The sequence below is a fragment of the Paramisgurnus dabryanus genome, chromosome 13 (assembly GCF_030506205.2).
Source record: "Paramisgurnus dabryanus chromosome 13, PD_genome_1.1, whole genome shotgun sequence".
NCBI lineage: Eukaryota > Metazoa > Chordata > Actinopteri > Cypriniformes > Cobitidae > Paramisgurnus > Paramisgurnus dabryanus.
In genome coordinates this window covers 3009155-3027777 of record NC_133349.1, presented here as the reverse complement: position 1 = coordinate 3027777, position 18623 = coordinate 3009155, and the positions used below count along the sequence as shown (strand labels likewise).

The 18623-nt window shown below is 43.7% G+C and overlaps 1 protein-coding gene across 4 annotated transcripts in view; it reads right to left on the bottom strand.

Annotated features, from left to right (window-relative positions):
• The window catches only part of znf385d (zinc finger protein 385D), an 83006-nt gene that overhangs the window by 10606 nt on the left and 53777 nt on the right, over positions 1-18623 (bottom strand). The window lies entirely within an intron of this gene.

Sequence of the window (18623 nt, the reverse complement as noted above, 5' to 3'; positions counted from 1 at the left end):
TTCGGTTTAGGGTTAGATTTACATAAAATGACATCCCTACCCAAACCCAACTCTAACCCTCGTGATAAATTCGTGATAATATCACGAAAAAAGAATAAAAAAATTACGTGACTATATCACGAAACCTCGTATCATATTCTGATATAAAATTTGATAATCACAACACTAAGACTCACAATAATGCTATCGATTTTTTTCAATCACATACACGAAATGTTTGTGTATCGGATTGCACTGTGGATGAGTAAGTACACTGCAGACACACATAAAAACAAAAACTATGATGTCATTGAAGACTTCTTAACCTCTAGATGTTCCTCCAGTACTTTAGTCAATAATGCATAAGTCCATTAAATCCATCAAATGGCTCTCTCTTATCTCGGCTGCAGGTCTTCACTGCTGGACTCAGATAGCTTAAAGGAATTCCTTTAATCCACACGAAGAGATAACGCCTGGAAAATAACTATGTCAAATATTGATCGATAACCGGCGTTACCAAAACCAGTTGACATCAAAACGAATTGCCCAGAAAAAGATAATCTGCTTTCTGGTTTTCCTCAGATGAGGTCTGGTTTTGGCAGGGTACTCTGATCAATGTCTATAGACGGGGTCTGGACTCTGTACAGTAATAACACAAAGAAGCCACACTTGGACTTGATCGATACTGAATTACGTCTTTCTATTTTGGCGACCCATTAAGTACAGTCTCTTATTATTCCCAGAGCTGTCTTCTGACCCATGCTTCTGGATCTTCTTTAAAAGACAAGGAGCACGGACGCCACAGCATATCTTCGCACCTGTCTAGCAGCAACATATGCATTTGGAGCGCAGAGCCGGAGTTCTTCATCCGTGTTGAAAGGCTCACCGGCTGACTGAAGGAGATTAGCTTGTTGAGCCATGCACTGGGACGGCAATGCCAGCGGCAAATGGAGCCATTTCTCTAGCACCAGAAAAGCATTATTGGCCATGACGCCTCGGCACACCGAGAATTTCATTTACACTCCAGTTTCTATTAAATCTGCAGTGGCACAGAAACTTCAGCTGAGTTTGGACACTTAACTTCAGACTGTGAGGAGACTTTACAATACTCTTCTGAAGGTTCAGTTCTCATAAGAAAACTCATCAAACTTCGATCAAACTTTGTTGGTCACAAACACAATATGACATGCATAGTGAATTGTTTATGATTTCTACCCACAGTAAAAAATGAAAGACAAATTTAAGATTACACTGTTGGATAAATGGTCTCTTGCTGTCACTGGGGCAAACCATTTTTTTTCTGACAAAAAACAGGATTGATATTTTTAACACAGTGAACCCAAAATATATGGATAAAATTAAAATTGCGCCCAATGGCAGCAAAAACATCTCACAAACTTCCGTATTATAGTCTATTTTGCTCATTTATCCGTGTCATTGTCACGGATATCCGCATTTTTCCGTGTTCGTACCACAGACTTTCTTTTCTGTGTCAGTTTCACGTATTGGTTACTCAATTGTTTTTCCTATTTTCTTACCATTGTCGCTCGGGTTTGGGGTTGGAACGACTTTTTGTTACATAAAATGACATCCAAACCCAACCCTATCGCCAGGCAACAATTGTTTAAAAATCCGAAAAAAAAATTGTATAAACCAATAGTTAAAGTGACAACTTAACCCAAACCCCAAAGCTACACTGCAAAAAAATATTTTCAAGAAAAAAAAATCTTAGTATTTTTGTCTTGTTTTCAGAAAATATCTAAATTAAGATGCTTTTTCTTGATGAGGAAAGCGACCTAAGAAAATAAGTCTAGTTTTTAGACCAAAAATATCAAATTGAAGTAATTTTGTGCATAAAACAAGCAAAAAAAATCTGCCAATTGGGTAAGCAAATTTTTCTTGAATTTTTCTTGAATTTTGTGTTTAAGAAAATTGTTCAAGATTTTTTTGCTTACCCCATTGGCAGATTTTTTTGCTTGTTTTATGCACAAAATCACTTAAATTTGATATTTTTGGTCTAAAAGCTAGACTTATTTTCTTGGGTCGTTTTGCTCATCAAGAAAAAAGCATCTTAATTTTAAAAATGTTAAATATTTTTACTGATAAAAGAGGAAAATACTAAGATTTTTTTTCTTGAAAATATATTTTTTTGCAGTGCAAAAGACTTTCTTACTTAGTTTTTTTGTCTTGTTTTCAGTAAAAAAAATATCTAAAAGTTCTTAAATTGAGATGCTTTTTCCTGATGAGCAAAACGACCCAAGAAAATAAGTCTAGTTTTTAGAACAAAAATACCAAATTTAAGCGAATTTGTGCTTAAAACAAGCAAAAAAATCTGCCAATGTTAAATGTTTATGAAAAAATGTAAACTTATTTAAAGAAAAATTTTTTTGCTTGTTTTAAGCACTAATTTACTTAAAGTTCATATTTTTTGTAAAGGTGCTTCATTATGACATAGAATAACCAGTTTGGGCTGAATGGTTCCATAAAGAACCTAAACATCAGAAGAACCTTTCCGTTTGATAAAAGGTGCTTAAGATTATAAAAAGGTATGAAAAATGGTTCTTCTAGGAACCTTTGGCTGGTCGCTTTTTGAGGAACCAAAAATGGTACTTCATTGGCATCACTATGAAGAACCTCTTAAGCACACTTATTTTTAAGAGTGTACTGGAAAATAATTGAGCTCTTGGTGTTGTTAATGTTGTTTGCGGCATTGCTACTGTAAATAAGTTATTCCCGAACAATGCTGGCAATACACACGTGCTATGATTCATGACTTTCCACATATTTTTTTAACAATCAATAATACTACAGTAGATCTAAATGTGCTAATCCCTCACTTACAGTGAAACCCAAGTGCAGATAAATATATAATGTGAACAGACTGAGCAATTTAGTTAACTGCTCTGTGAATATTTTCCATCCAGCGGGGAGTCTCGGTTTTATTTCTACAATGAAGAGACATTAAACACAGCTCTGCTCGGCATTAATCAACAGCGCTAACGTCAAGACGCCAAGTCATTTTATGGTGAAAATCACCTTGAGAAAGAGATAAAGTAGAAAACAAAAAAAAGAGAAAGTCCAGATCATAACTACAAGCTCCTATAAAGTAAATCAAGTTACTTAAGGGATAAATGTTTAATTTAAGATATAAATTTAATGATATCACAAACAATAGCAGTTTTCTTTAATTATACAGAGTCTTAAAACTCCAGCAGATAAATTTACACTAAACAACTCAAATCAATAGAATACACCCTAATGTATATAACTAATTTAAAAACATACTGATGAACAACATCATTAAACTCATTTATTTCTCTGAAACCCACATACAGCGCTGCCTAATGGCCCTGAATAAAATAGTGTGTGCGATTTTAATAGTGCGTGATGGAGTTGAACCCCATTTGTGTGTGAAAATAAGTCATTAAAAGGTAATTTGCGAGAGAACAGGCTGCTTTGATTGTCTGCCGGTGTTGTAATAATCTTCATTTCAGGTACATTGACCTCTGAGAAACATGAGGTGAAAGGGACATAGATAAACTAAAGAGGACAGAGAGACAAAGACAGATCAATTGTCCCTCATTAATGACCATAATGGCTGTGATCAATCCACGTTCTGTGGTGCTGAGGAAGAAAGACGTGGGGTGACCGGATGACCTGTTTTTCCCAGGAGGATCTCATATTTCAGCATTTTGCTACTGTCAAAATAAGGTCAAAACTGTGGCAGTACCCTATATCAGTGGTTCTAAAACTTTTTCAGCGCACGGCCCCCCTTGTGTACGGTGCATCCCTTCATGCCCCCCTCCCGAAAGAAAATTTATGACATAAAACATTCCAAAACATCCCATTTTAATTAAATGTACAATGTAGTGGTTTTGTTTAATATCCTTATTTTTCTGAGGTTTAATTACACAGACATTATGTAAGGGATAATGTACAGGCAGCCGGTAGGTATTGGGAAATAAGCCCCGACAGTGTGATCAGGACCCGACGCGAAGCGGAGGGTCTTGTATCACACTGAAGGGGCTTATTTCCCAATAACTACCGGCTGCCTCTACATTATCCCGCTTATTACACGGCTACTTGCCACATAAGAAAAAAAACTGGACATGAATATGAATTTGAAACATTTTATTGGCATATTTGTTTTAAATTAACATTTTTATCCTTCCGCGAAACTTTGCACAGATGCATAAAATGATCGTAATACCTTATTAAGATCCTCTGCTTCATACTTGTCTGTCTCCATTTTTTTCTCTTTAACAAGTTTTAATGCCCATTCTGTATTTTTTTGTGTGTTGGCTTCGTAGCTGTCATGCTCTATTTTGTCAAGTTCAGTCTCAGTAAGCTGTCTGTGTCTTGTCGTGGTTGTCGAGTGTTTGTCACAAGATGGCGCCAAACAGACAGTCATCTTTATTGATCTTTATTGGCGCGGAGCGATTTTACTCGTGCAAGTAGTCCAGCTATGCGTTATTATTTTGGAGCGGTTATTATTTGAAAAGAACGAACCTGCAAATGTCTCAACTGACCAATCAGAATCAAGCATTCCAGAGAGCCGTGTAATAAGATAAATTAATGTATTTTAAAAGTCATTAAACTGGGGGCCCCCTGGCACCATCTCAGGGCCCACAAGGGGCCATGGCCCCCAGTTTGAGAACCACTGCTCTATATCCTAATTTATTACACGGCTCTCTGGAATGCTTGATTCTGATTGGTCAGTTGAGACATTTGCAGGTTCGTTCTTTTCAAATAATAACCGCTCCAAAATAATAACGCATAGCCGGTACTACTTGAACGATTTAAATCGCTCAGCGCCAATAAAGATTACTGTTTGGCGCCATCTTGTGACAAACACTGGACAACCACAACATTTTGACATTAATTTTAACATGTACGGAAAAAACAAAACATTTAAACAGTGGATAGAAGAACGAACAACGACAAGACACAGCTTACTGAGACTGAACTTGACAAAATAGAGCATGACAGCTACGAAGCCAACACACAAAAAAATACAGAATGGGCATTAAAACTTCTCAAAGACAAAAAATGGAGACAGACAAGTATGAAGCAGAGGATCTTAATAAGGTATTACGATCATTTTATGCATCTGTGCAAAGTTTCGTGGAAGGATAAAAATGTTAATTTAAAACAAATATGCCAATAAAATGTTTCAAATTCATATTCATGTCCAGTTTTTTTTCTTATGTGGCAAGTAGCCGTGTAATAAGCGGGATAATGTAGAGGCAGCCGGTAGTTATCGGGAAATAAGCCCCTTCAGTGTGATACAAGACCCTCCGCTTCGCGTCGGGACCTGATCACACTGTCGGGGCTTATTTCCCGATAACTACCGGCTGCCTCTACATTAGTGATGTTACGTTCGTGAACGAATCGTTCTTTTTGAACGAATCTTTTATGTGAACGAATCGTTCTCGTTCACGCCATCCATTGACTCATATTTCTCGTTCACTGAAATTTCCCTCCCTTCTTGAGGAGCACGGACAAATGATGCGCGGCTTTCTTTCCTCCTTCAAAGAGTGACAAAACTACGAGCCAATGGCAATCGAGTATAAGCTGTGGCCGAGTATATGATTGGCTCAACGTACTGAATGAATACGCCCTTCACTGACCGAGCCGCTGTTTTGAGTCTGAACGAACGAGAGAGAGATAGAGAGATCGCGTTCTTAAACAAACTGAATGACTGGTACAGGTTACAACCTAATGAATGAGAGAGATCGTATAGATAGCGAGTGCAACGTAAACAATCTTGTGAAAGAATCATGTGGTTTTATTTTAATAAAGTTATAGTAACCATGTTTAGGCGGACTATTTACCTTAATACAAATGATAAGCAAGGTAATTACTGTTGAAAAAATTGGTATTTCTGTTTAATATAGTTTTATATGTCTATATAGTTTAATCCACCCTTTCACCGAACTTAAACCAGTCATCTGCGTCTGAACGAAGTCTTGAACGACATGACCGAAATTATATGATTCGTGAACGAGGATCTGATGACTGACTGAACCAGAGGAGGCATGCACGGGAGTCTTTATTTACAACAAATCCAGATTAGATGTACTATGAATGTACGTGTGTCTTAATATATTCGGTAACTTGATAAAATTATGCTTAGTATTTCACAATTTGAGCTTTATTAAAAACTAATGAGTTTTTGCAAAAAGTCATTCATTGTCTTATAACACATAATGACACACATCTTCGCCACCTATTGGCGTATTTTTGTAAAATTAAGAAATGGTCACTGAACGAATCAGTGAACGAGTCTGAACGAATCATTTTGGTGATTGAACTGAAAATGAACGAGTCACCTAAATGAACGAAAATTTCCATCACTACTCTACATTATCCCTTACTTGTACCATTTATGTATACAGATATGTATATATTTGGTACCAATGTACATATACAGCAATTGTAAGTCGTTTTTTTTTACTTACATAAGAACATAGTTTACGTTTATTTATATATATATATTTTTTTTTTTTCTTCTCCTATATGTTCATACACTGTATATGTGTATGTATCCGTGTAAGTTTGTGTATGTATGTACAGTCCTGGCATTCTCTGAGGACGGCAAAGTAAGAATGCCATTGCTCAGGGAAAACGCTTTGAATCTTGAATCTGAATCTTTGGATAAAAGCGTCAGCTAATTGACATATTTTGTTGCTTGTTTTATGCACAAAATCACTTAAATTTGATATTTTTGGTCTAAAAACTAGACTTATTTTCTTGGGTCGTTTTGCTATCAAGAAAAAGCATCTTAATTTAAGAATCTTTAGATATTTTTACTGAAAACAAGACAAAAATACTAAGAATTATTTTTCTTGAAAATCATTTTTTGCAGTGTAAAGGTTTTTTGAGCCCTTGAAGGCACTTAGGGAAGAGGACAGGCTTTAAACTTTCGCTCCAGATATAAAGAAATAATGTTGTTTTCATTGCTTTATTTTCCAAGTGTAATTTTAGTGACCACATAGTGAGACACAATTGCGCAACTCTCTGCAGAGCTCTGATCTTCAAAGGGAATATAGGGATTAGGGATAATCAATTCCAATTGGAATTCTCCCTTACATGTGACAGGGAAAATTAGTCGGAATTTGCACGGGCAAAACAATTTTAAAAATGTCGGTTTTCACAAAAATATGGTTATTAAGCTCTCGTCTAGTGATCCCGATCCCGAGTTCCCTTTCAGTCGGTCACTACGACGTCACGTCGTGACCGACGAATTGGGAACCGCTCCGCGGGTGACCTATCTACTTCGAGAACTATAAGAAACGCCAATGAACTTGGCATGCAGGTATTTGCATAATGCCGGCGCCGCCCCGCCAGGTGCGTATATAAGCCGCAGGTGCACAATACCAAATTAGCTTTTTGCTTCGAAGCCGGCAGACATCTGCTCTCGAGAAGCGTATACTGATCTTCGTAGATCCCTGTTCTTGGAGGAAAAAGATCTCAGCTTGCTGAAGTTGGTTGGGCAAAGACACCTCAGCGGAGGCTCGCAGTGTTTTCTCCACCCTTTCTCTCTCTCTCTCTCTCTCTGTCTCTTTTAAGACTTGAGTTGAGTGAGTGCGTTTGCCTCTCCCTGTGTGTTTCACCAGCTCGCACAAAAAGAGTGATTTCCCTAAAAGAGCAGCACGTTTGAGCTTTGTGTCTTTTTAAAGACAGTCACTCATTCGTGTCACGGTCGGGTGCGTCTTTTTAAAGATGGCATTCCGCCCGTGTTCCGTTTCTGGATGCGGTGTGTTCATCGCTCCCCGGGATGGCCACGAGCGCTGTGTTTCGTGTCTGGGGCTCCAGCACGCAGAGGCAGCGTTGCGTGATAGTTCATGCTCCACTTGTGAGGGCATGACTATGGCGGATTTGCGGAGACGGGTGTCGTTTCTCCGGGAACGGCACCCGCCTTCCAAGTCTGGTGCTGCTAAGGGCGCAGCTACCAAACTTGCGAAGGATGATCTCCGTATAACGGTGCTGGGTCGGTCTGCTGGTTCGTCCAGCAGCTCCCAGCGCCCTGATCCGTTGCCAGCGGAGGTCCCGATGGAGACGAGCGGCCCGTGTTCTACGGTGTCCTCGCGCTCTGTCGAGCCTCCACCGGACGCGATGTCCACCGTAACGTCGGAGGGGGGGTTGTCAGCCTCGGACGTCGATCCAGATCCGCTCCCGCCTTCGGGTCGGGTTGCGGGTCCTGCGTTCGACCCCGAGATGGCAGCCATGCTCGCTCGGGCGGCGGCGGCGGTCGGCTTGGAGTGGACTGAACCTCCCCCACCTGAACCGTCCCGCCTCGATGATTGGTACTTCGGGGGTGCCAGGGCTTCTCAGTCCTCGCCCCCGGTGCCCTTCTTCCCCGAGGTGCATGAAGAGCTGACGCGGTCGTGGAAAACCCCGTTTTCCGCCCGGAACTGGCCGTTTCAGCCTTCACCCCTCACCTCTCTCGAGGGTGGAGATGCCAGGGGGTATACTGGTATCCCGTCAGTGGAGCGGCCGGTCGCGATGCAGTTGTGTCCGGCCGGTGTCGCTTCCTCCTGGCGGGACCAGCCTACTCTCCCCTCACGGGCTTGTAAGCAGTCTTCGGCGCTGACCGGTGCTGCTTACAAAGCTTGTGGGGAGGCAGCTTCAGCCCTGCATGCCATGGCATTGCTGCAGGTTCATCAGGCTAAGGCTCTGAGGGACCTGCACGCGGGAGGTCACGACTCGGCGGAGTTCTCTGAACTGCGTGCGGCCACTGATCTGGCGCTTCGTGCGACCAAGGTCACCGCACGCGCCGTCGGGCGTGCGATGTCTACCCTGGTAGTCCAGGAACGCCATCTCTGGCTGTGTCTGGCGGACATGAAGGATGCTGATAAAACCCGGCTCCTGAATGCTCCGGTTTCCCAGACCGGCCTGTTCGGCGAGACGGTCGAGGAGTTTGCCCAGCAATTCTCCGCGGCCAAGAAGCAGACTGAGGCCATAGCTCAAATCATGCCGCGTCGGAAGCGTCCTGCGCCTGCCCCGTCCACGTCGGCGCCTCAGCCTGCTCCTCGCCGAGGGCGTCCTGCGGCGGCCGCCTCCGTTCCTCCCCGGGGCTCTTCTAAGAAGCGAGGAACCGGTCGCCAGCAGCCCGCCCCGCCCGCTCAGCCCGCTCCGAAGGGTGGAAAGAGGAGATCGAAGCGGCCCTGAGACGGGCGACCTAGAGATGGAGGGGATTGCTCTTCGGGAGATGGTGAAGGCACCACTCCCCCCACCGGAGGAGGGCCGGTTGGGGAATCCTTGGTTTCATTTTTCTGTTCCGCCGACTTTTCAGTCGGCACCCACAATTCCACAAAAAGAGCGAATTCCACTTCCATCTCTAGGTCTTCAGATGAGCGCCGGAGACACGAGCGGGCTTATAACCCCCCCTCGTTCTCCGACTCATCAGAGGAGTTCGAGAGCAACGCACGGGCTCATAACCCCTTCGCGCTCTCTGACTTCTCAGGGGAGAGAAGACCATCACGGGCTCATAACCCATCGTCTTCCTCCCCCTTCGCCAGAGGGTGCATCGAGTGGCGTGAGGTGTCTTCAGCAGAGCCTCCCTTACTCACCCACCCAGCAGCGGACTCAGGTGAGTGTTATCATGCACAACACTACTGTCGGTGCGGCCAATACGCACACACCGGCGATCACCTCCGTTGCGCCCGCCGCGGGTACACCGATCGTGCCTTTAGTTCCTCTCGCACGGTGTCTGGGGGCGTGGGAACAGCTTCCCAGCCCGTCGCATTGGCTTTTACGCACGATTCGTCTCGGCTACGCGATCCAATTTGCCCGGCGTCCCCCCAAATTCTCCGGCGTTCGTTTCACTACGGTGAGAGCTGCCGATGCGCACGTCCTCCGTGCGGAGATCGCTGTCTTATTGGCGAAAGACGCGATCCAGCCGGTCCCTCCAGCCGAGATGAGGTCGGGGTTTTACAGCCCTTACTTTATTGTACCCAAGAAAAGCGGCGGCTTGCGACCGATCCTGGACCTGCGTTCGCTGAACCGTGCACTTCACAGAATGCCGTTCAAAATGCTGACGCCCAAACGCATATTTCCATGCATTCGTCCAAACGATTGGTTCGCATCTATCGACCTGAAGGACGCGTACTTTCATGTATCGATTCTCCCCCGGCACAGGCCGTTTCTCCGCTTTGCGTTCGAGGGGCGAGCATACCAGTACAAAGTCCTCCCATTCGGGCTCTCTCTGTCACCCCGTGTATTCACCAAAGTAGTGGAGGGGGCTTTAAAACCCCTGAGAGAGAGAGGTGTGCGCATTCTCGCGTATCTGGACGATTGGCTAATAATAGCTCAAACACGTCAGACGCTGTGCGATCACAGAGATTTAACTTTAAAACACCTCGCTCGTTTGGGTCTTCGGGTCAACTGGGAAAAGAGCAAGCTTTGCCCCGTGCAGAGAATCTCTTTTCTCGGTATGGAACTGGACTCGATCGATTTGACAGCTCGTCTAACAGAAGCGCGTGTACAGTCGATTCTGACTTGCCTGAATACATTCAAGAGCAAGAGCGCGGTCCCGCTGAAACAATTTCAGAAGCTTTTGGGGCATATGGCAGCAGCCGCAGCTGTAACTCCGCTCGGACTGCTCCATATGCGACCGCTTCAGCATTGGCTTCACGATCGAGTCCCGAGGAGAGCGTGGCTGCGCGGCATTCACCGTGTTATCATTACACCTGCGTGTCGTCGCACTTTCACTCCGTGGTCAGACCGTGCGTTTCTCCGAGCCGGTGTGCCTCTGAGACAGGTCTCCAGGCATGCAATAGTATGCACAGATGCTTCGGACACGGGGTGGGGGGCCACGTACGATGGGCTTGCGGCTTCGGGGGTCTGGACGGCACCCTAGCTGCATTGGCACATAAATTGCAGAGAAATGTGGGCTGTATATCTTGCGCTCGTCCGTTTCAGCAACGAGTTACAGGGCAAAGATGTATTAGTTCGCACAGACAACACTGCGACCGTGGCGTACATCAATCGTCAAGGCGGTTTACGTTCGCGTCACCTGTCGCATCTCGCCCGTCATCTCCTCACTTGGAGTCAGAAGAATTTGAGGTCTCTTCGTGCCATTTACATCCCGGGCACGCTCAATGTAGAGGCGGATGCGCTCTCTCGGGCTGCGCGTCCCGGCGAATGGCGACTCCACCCCATTGCGGTTCAGCAGATTTGGAGACGTTTCGGCAAAGCGCAGATAGATCTGTTTGCTTCCCCAGAGACGACCCATTGTCGCCTGTTCTATTCACTAGCCGACGACTCGCTCGGCGTGGATGCATTGGCACACAGCTGGCCGCGAAACATGCGCAAATACGCGTTCCCTCCGGTGAGCCTCATTGCGCAAACCCTATGCAAAATCCGGGAGGACGAGGAGAGCGTGCTGTTGGTGGCACCGTATTGGACAACCAGGAGTTGGTTTCCAGAACTCTCTCTCCTCGCGACAGCCCCTCCTTGGAAGATTCCCCTGAGGAAGGACCTTCTTTCTCAACAAGAGGGCACATTATGGCACCCGCGCCCCGACCTGTGGAACCTCCATGTGTGGTCTCTGGACGGGGCACGGAGGATTTGAGTGATTTACCGCAAGAGGTATCTAACACTATTGCTGCAGCGCGAGCGCCGTCTACGAGACAGGCTTACGCGCTTAAATGGAACCTGTTTGTCGACTGGTGTTCTTCCCAAAGTGAAAACCCCCGAGAATGCCCGATTAGTGTTGTGCTTTTATATCTCCAGCGCCGTTTGGAGAATAGGCTGTATCCATCCACTATTAAAGTCGATATCGCTGCGATATCAGCTCACCATTCACCCGTAAACGGTAGAACAGTGGGTCAGCACGACCTGGTCATTAGATTTCTCAGAGGCGCTCGAAGACTGAATCCTTCGCGTCCTCCCTCTATTCCTCCTTGGGACCTGTCCTTGGTGCTGAAATCACTCCAGGAAGCCCCATTTGAGCCTCTGCATAGTGTGAGTGTTACATTTCTTACTATGAAAACATTAACTCTCCTTGCTTTGGCTTCTGTTAAGAGGATAGGGGATATTCATGCATTTTCGCTCGACGAATCGTGCCTTCAGTTCGGGCCGGCTGCATCCAGCGTAACACTGAGACCCCGGCCCGGCTTTGTGCCCAAAGTTCCCACCACTCCTTTCAGAGATCAAGTGGTGAACCTCCAAGCGCTGCCTTTGGAGGAGGCAGACCCAGCCACGGCTTTGTTATGCCCTGTTCGTGCACTACGTGTGTATATAGACAGGACGCAAAGCTTTAGGACCTCAGATCAGCTCTTTGTTTGTTACGGTGGTCAGCAGAAAGGAAAAGCTGTCACCAAGCAGAGGATGTCCCATTGGATTGTGGATACTATAGCCCTTGCATATCAAAAGCAGAATGTGCCTTGTCCGTTTAATTTACGTGCCCACTCTACACGCAGTGTGGCATCATCTTGGGCACTGGCTCGCGGTTCCTCGCTAACAGATATTTGTAGAGCTGCAGGCTGGGCGACACCTAATACGTTCACAAGATTCTATAGTGTTCGTGTCGAACCGGTTTCCACTCGGGTTCTTTCTACTAACTAGTTAAGAATGCCGAGGGTCGGCTCGTGTGTCGGCTTGGAGCCTCTATTTTGGTGCTGCACATCTGCACCAATATGGAAGGCCATCGGGGCAAAAACGTCTAAAAAACTGTTTTTGCCTCTCCTCCACCGCCCTGATAGCTGGTGTTGCGGAGCATCCGCTGTCAACCTATCACTGATGTATTCTCTGTAAACCTGTGTAGGCTAGGCGTCCACATTTGTCCCCTACGTGGGGTTCATTTGTGTGTATACTCCGTGGGGTACTAATCCTCTACGTTTTCCTTAGCAGAGCCTGCTCTGCATCTCTCTGCATACTATGTTTTGTTCAGAGACTTTATGAGCAACCTATCGGTTGTTTCATATTTTATGTCATCCATTCAACCTTCTTAGGGGATGGCTTCCGCAGTGTTCTAGCTCCGCTCAGTTTAGACGCTTCCCCAGTTCGCTGCTTCACTATCGTGGGTTAAGGAACAGGTAGTGACCGGCCTTCTGCATTTCGCCTTAGGTTCCGCCCCCTATGTGGAGGGCGGAGGGCTTTACAGACACTGGAAGGGTTCAGCTGCAGTGGCGTTTTGGTAGGGATTCCCAATTCGTCGGTCACGACGTGACGTCGTAGTGACCGACTGAAAGGGAACGTCTCGGTTACGTATGTAACCCTCGTTCCCTGAAGGAAGGGAACGGAGACGTCACGTCCCGTCGCCACAGTTTGCTGTTCCATTGCTGTTTTCAGGCCGGGCACTGCTGCTCGGCTTCTCAGCAATAATATAGCTAATTTGGTATTGTGCACCTGCGGCTTATATACGCACCTGGCGGGGCGGCGCCGGCATTATGCAAATACCTGCATGCCAAGTTCATTGGCGTTTCTTATAGTTCTCGAAGTAGATAGGTCACCCGCGGAGCGGTTCCCAATTCGTCGGTCACGACGTGACGTCTCCGTTCCCTTCCTTCAGGGAACGAGGGTTACATACGTAACCGAGACGTTTTTATGATGCACTGTGAGGCTGATATGAACGATTCCACATCATTTAAAGGGCCTCTAATACATATTAGAGATGGCACGGTACATGAAAAAACATTTGAACCGTTCGGTTTGCTTGTCTTGGTTCGTAGCATGTGTGTCTTGCACAGTTCGAAATTTAACATGTACACCGCCAAGCGAAATACCGCCCACTCCGCACCGACATCATTTTTGCCACATGCACCTTCGTGCTCGTGTGGACACGTCGAATTATAAACAAGGCTTAAAGCTACACTGAAGTTGGCAGTTTTATAAATGCAAGGTAATTCTTCAGTTTAATCTTTGTGTGCTTAAAGTTCAATCTTTGTGTGCTAAAAAAGGCACATAAGTTCCTGTAGAGATAGCAAAACACATTCTCCTTTATTTGCCAAGTAAATTAAAAGCATGTCATCAATGTCTTCTCTCTTGCTGTATCAAAATCTCACCTAGCTTTCCTCAGAGATGGTCCCAATAATGTGCTTAAAGTCAAGTCAAATTCAGTTTGTGCATGATTACATAACAATTTTGTTAATACTGTATCCTCAATAGTGGATAATTAAGCTATAAATCATGTGCTGAAGTAAATTTCTAGAGTGTTAACGATTAAAAGAAAAAACAACAACAAGAACCGTACAGAACCGAAAACCGTGACTCTAAAACCGTGATTCGAACCGAACCGTGGGCTTTGTGAACCGTGCCACCCCTAATACATATAAATGGACTGCATTTATATAGCGCTTTTAACAGACCAATGGCCATCCAAAGCGCTTTACAATTAGCCTCACATTCACCCATTCACTCACACATTCATACACCGACGGCGGTGTCAGCCATGCAAGGCGCCAGCCAGCTCGTCGGGAGCAGCTGGGGTTAGGTGTCTTGCTCAAAGACACTTCGACACTTGGTCCGGTGGAGCCGGGGATTGAACCACCAACCTTCCGGTTTGTAGACAACCTACATGAACCACTGAGCCACTGCCGCCCACAAATATAGACTAAATAAAGTACGTTCATTACATATTAATACTATGTTGTCCATCGTAAGTACTGTAAAGTGCGTAGGAACGTCCACAAATAAATAAAGTGCAGGACTTAAGTGATTTAAATTGAAAAATATGTGATTGCTTAACGCCCACTGGCACTAACAGTGTGTGCCTCCCGTGCAGGAATCATAGCCCCCCCCCCCGTTCAAACATTCAGGTGCCGGGGCTGACCAAAACAGTTCTACTATGGCTGTGAAGAACCTTTTATATCACCTTTATTTTTAAGAGCTCACCTGCGGCGTTATGGATTTCTGCACATCTGGTGTGAAAAGAGTGACTGTTAATAACAGCCATAATAAATAAAAGATGCATTAAATGCATGAATGTTTGTGAGGCTTTAAAAGCATCTGTCTTCATGACATCCGCCAGCACGCTGCCAATCTCTTCTCTTTAATTACAGGGGCAGTAATATGCAGTCGCCTCTATAATCCTTCCACCCTCATTATTATATCCACTAATCAGAAAGTTCCCTTGAGTTGTGATTACATTTTCATCATGATCCTGGATTAAGTGCTCTAATTATAAAGATTACGCCCCATTATGAATCACGCAGACTTGTCAAATCAGAACCCGAGGGATGCACGTTCCTGTCAGACCCCTGCTTTTATTATTAATCGCACGAAAACCTCATTTAGAAATTCTTCACATATTTCAACCAAGTACACGCTTATGTAAAATATGGTTATAGGGAGATCACATGTGTTTACAGACATCAGGTCACATACTGTAAGAGACGATAGACGTTTACACAACATGGTCTGGTTCACATTAAAGCTGATTTAATCCAAGCACTGATCGCTCCTGGATGTAAAATGACTTGTATGCTGAAACACTGGAAAAAGTAGAAGAACATAAATAAACTACAGGTGATCACAAATGTTTTCTGGCCAAAATTAAATTTTGCAGTGATTATTTTGCATGCACGGTTCTGAAAATATAACTCACGGTTCTGTTTGTGAACGCTGCTAAACCGCTGAGACTCAGAGATCAGAATGGATTGAACCGCAGACATACAGATTGTGTTTGCCAGTTTTGTGTGCAATTTGTATCAGTGCTTGGATATCCAGACTTGTATATACGGACAGAAGCAAAAAACTGTTCCTGCTATTTCTCTGAAGGATTTGTTGAGTTTTTGAAACCTAAATATGGTCTGTATCAATTGCACAGAGATGTAAAATGTAAAAGAACACAATAACTTAGTTTTGGTAAACCATTCTCTACAAGCATGTAAAAAAATAGGTCACTGAAATTTGGCTCCCCTTGTGATGTCAAAAGGGGATGTTATAATAATAATAACACTCCTTAAACTGCACTATCCAGCCACGACACTGCCAATTAGTGCAGAGAGAGAGAGAAAAATAATTGACAGCAAAATTGAGTTTCCATTTCAACAAACCCCCATCTAGTGATCAGTGTTTGGATTTCATTAGCTCATTTGCATTTTAAAGGACACACCCACAAATGGCACATTTTAGCTCACACTTACAAATTGGCAATTTTTATATTTTATAATAAATTATCTGTGGGGTATTTTGAGCTAAAACTTAATAGATATCAAATAAAGATTTATTTGATATCTTAAAAAAGTCTTGTAAAATGTCGTCTTTAAGTCAACATGTAAAACATTAAAAGCACAATCTTCTGTAATTGTAGTCAATAGCATGCTCCTAACTTACAATCTGTTTTTCTATGAGTAAATGTTGCATTTATTTTGGTTCTTTCGGCATGGCACTTAAAGATTTTTCCTTCTGACTAAGCAATTAGTATACTTCCTGAATGTGCACATATCAGAACAGACCCTTCACTTTATTTAACAACAGATAAGCACTTGACCTATTTCCTAACAACATCAGAACTGCCAGCCAGTTGTGTGTGTGTGTGCGCAAACCATTTACCTTCAATGGCATTAACTAATATTGCATATTTCCTTTAAAAGGGACATATCATGAAAATCTGTCTTTTTCCATGTTTAAGTGCTATAATTGGGTCCCCAGTGCTTCTATCAACCTAGAAAATGTGAAAAATTATCAACCCAGTAACTTAGTTTTGGTAAGTCATTCTCTGTAAGCATAAAAAGTCATTGAAATTTGGCTCCCGTTGTTTACCCTCGTATATTAAAGAATTACTGTCAGAATACAATCCATAAAAATACACTGCGATCACAAAATTCTGGACACTTAATTATCCCTAGAGTGTCAAAAGTGTCTAAAGGTGGTAGATCCTTTTTATATCTAGCCCCTAAGCTCTGGAATGATTTACCAAATAATGTTCAAGTATCAGACACAGTCAATCAATTTAAATCTAAACTTAAGACATTCTTCTTTAACAAAGCATTCACATAAAATGTCCAGTAAATGTACTTATCCCGCAATAGTTAGTTTGTCCAGAACAAAGCATTCACATAACTCATCTGGGTAATATACTTATGCCGCAATAGTTAGCCTGGCTGGAACCGAGCTGATTTAAACCACAACACTGTGTGACACTTGCATTACATGCGAACGGCCCCTACGCTAATAGGATTCTGTATCTCTCTAGCTGTCTCGTCCTCGACCCCGAGGACAATGAGACAAACAGACCCAGTTCCTTCTGCTGTGAAGGTCATCACACCACTGATCTACTGGCCGTCCTCCAACGTGACGCCCACCCGATGCCTGACCAACAACCACTGGCGGAACCTGTTTAATCTCCTTATCTATTTACATACCCAGATAGTATTTATATACTAGGACAACAAGAATATATATCTGCTATTTCAGATATGTGTGCACTTTAAATTCAAATATATATGAATGGCTGTCAATGGTTTATCGTTCATCAGCTGGAAAAATTGTTTAGAAAGTGATCCCAACAATATCGCTCCTTGTATCTTTATCGTTATCGTTGTGGTGTGAACTCTGCTATTCTCCTTAAAGTGCACCTATTTCATTGCTAAAAACAACGTTATTTTGTGTATTTGGTATAGTACAATGTTTTTGCATGGTAAAAACACATTATTTTCTGGACTGATTTTGTACAAAACTCATCAATTTGAAATGCTCTGTGTCCCTGATTGGCCAGCTAATCTGTACGCTGTGATTGGCCTGAATACCTCTGACGTCAGCTGGAAAAGTGACGCTCTTTACCATGTTTGAAAGATTCGCTCACAATGCAATGCTAACAGGAGTTAACTTACAGGCTGTGAGTCCAAGTGGGAGGAATTATGATAATGTCGGTCTTGTCTACATCACCAATCCTAGGAAGTAAACTGTTGCTTACAATCTGTGTTTTTGTTGTAGTCGAAGAAAATAAATTTACGTTGGAGACGATAACTCGCATCATCGTTTACTTTGGGGTTTATCCATTTTGCATATCATTAACATGACTTACACACACTTACATACCAAAGGAAATGTAAAAAAATGGATAGAACCAAAGGTGCTCTTTAATCGACATCATGCATAATGTAACGGGCACTGTACTCATTTGTTTTTTACTAGGACAACAAGAATTTTTCTTTCCCACTGACAAACCTCTCTAACTTGAACTCTCCCTCTTTAAACACCTGGCTCTGTTGTAATATGAAATGTTCACTTTGCTGTATGTACTGAAGGTGACCGCCGGGCCCTATCCATAATTCAGCCCTGGATGTGATTCATGTGAAAGAGCCCCAGGACTCTATTTTTACCGTCTTATGGGCCTCTTATTCCCTGACTGTTCTCGATCGGCCTTCTCTGCCTTCATTGTGCGGCTGTCTGAGCTGGCCTGCCTCCCTTGACAACCTGCTCTTTAATAGCTAATATCAGGCTACATTTCCTGCAGCACTGGACTGGAACAGCGAGATGAAGGGATTTCTGTTATACACATGCACACACACACGAATACAGGATATCTGCTGATTCATCTTCTAATCTACAACCAGTCTCTCTGCTCGTTTTGGGCACAAAACACAGGACCATGAGACTTTATTTGTGCTGGTCTAATAGGGCGTACACATCAAACGGGAATTCAAAGACTTGCGTGAGTAGATAACATACAAAGTTAATGCAAAGACGCG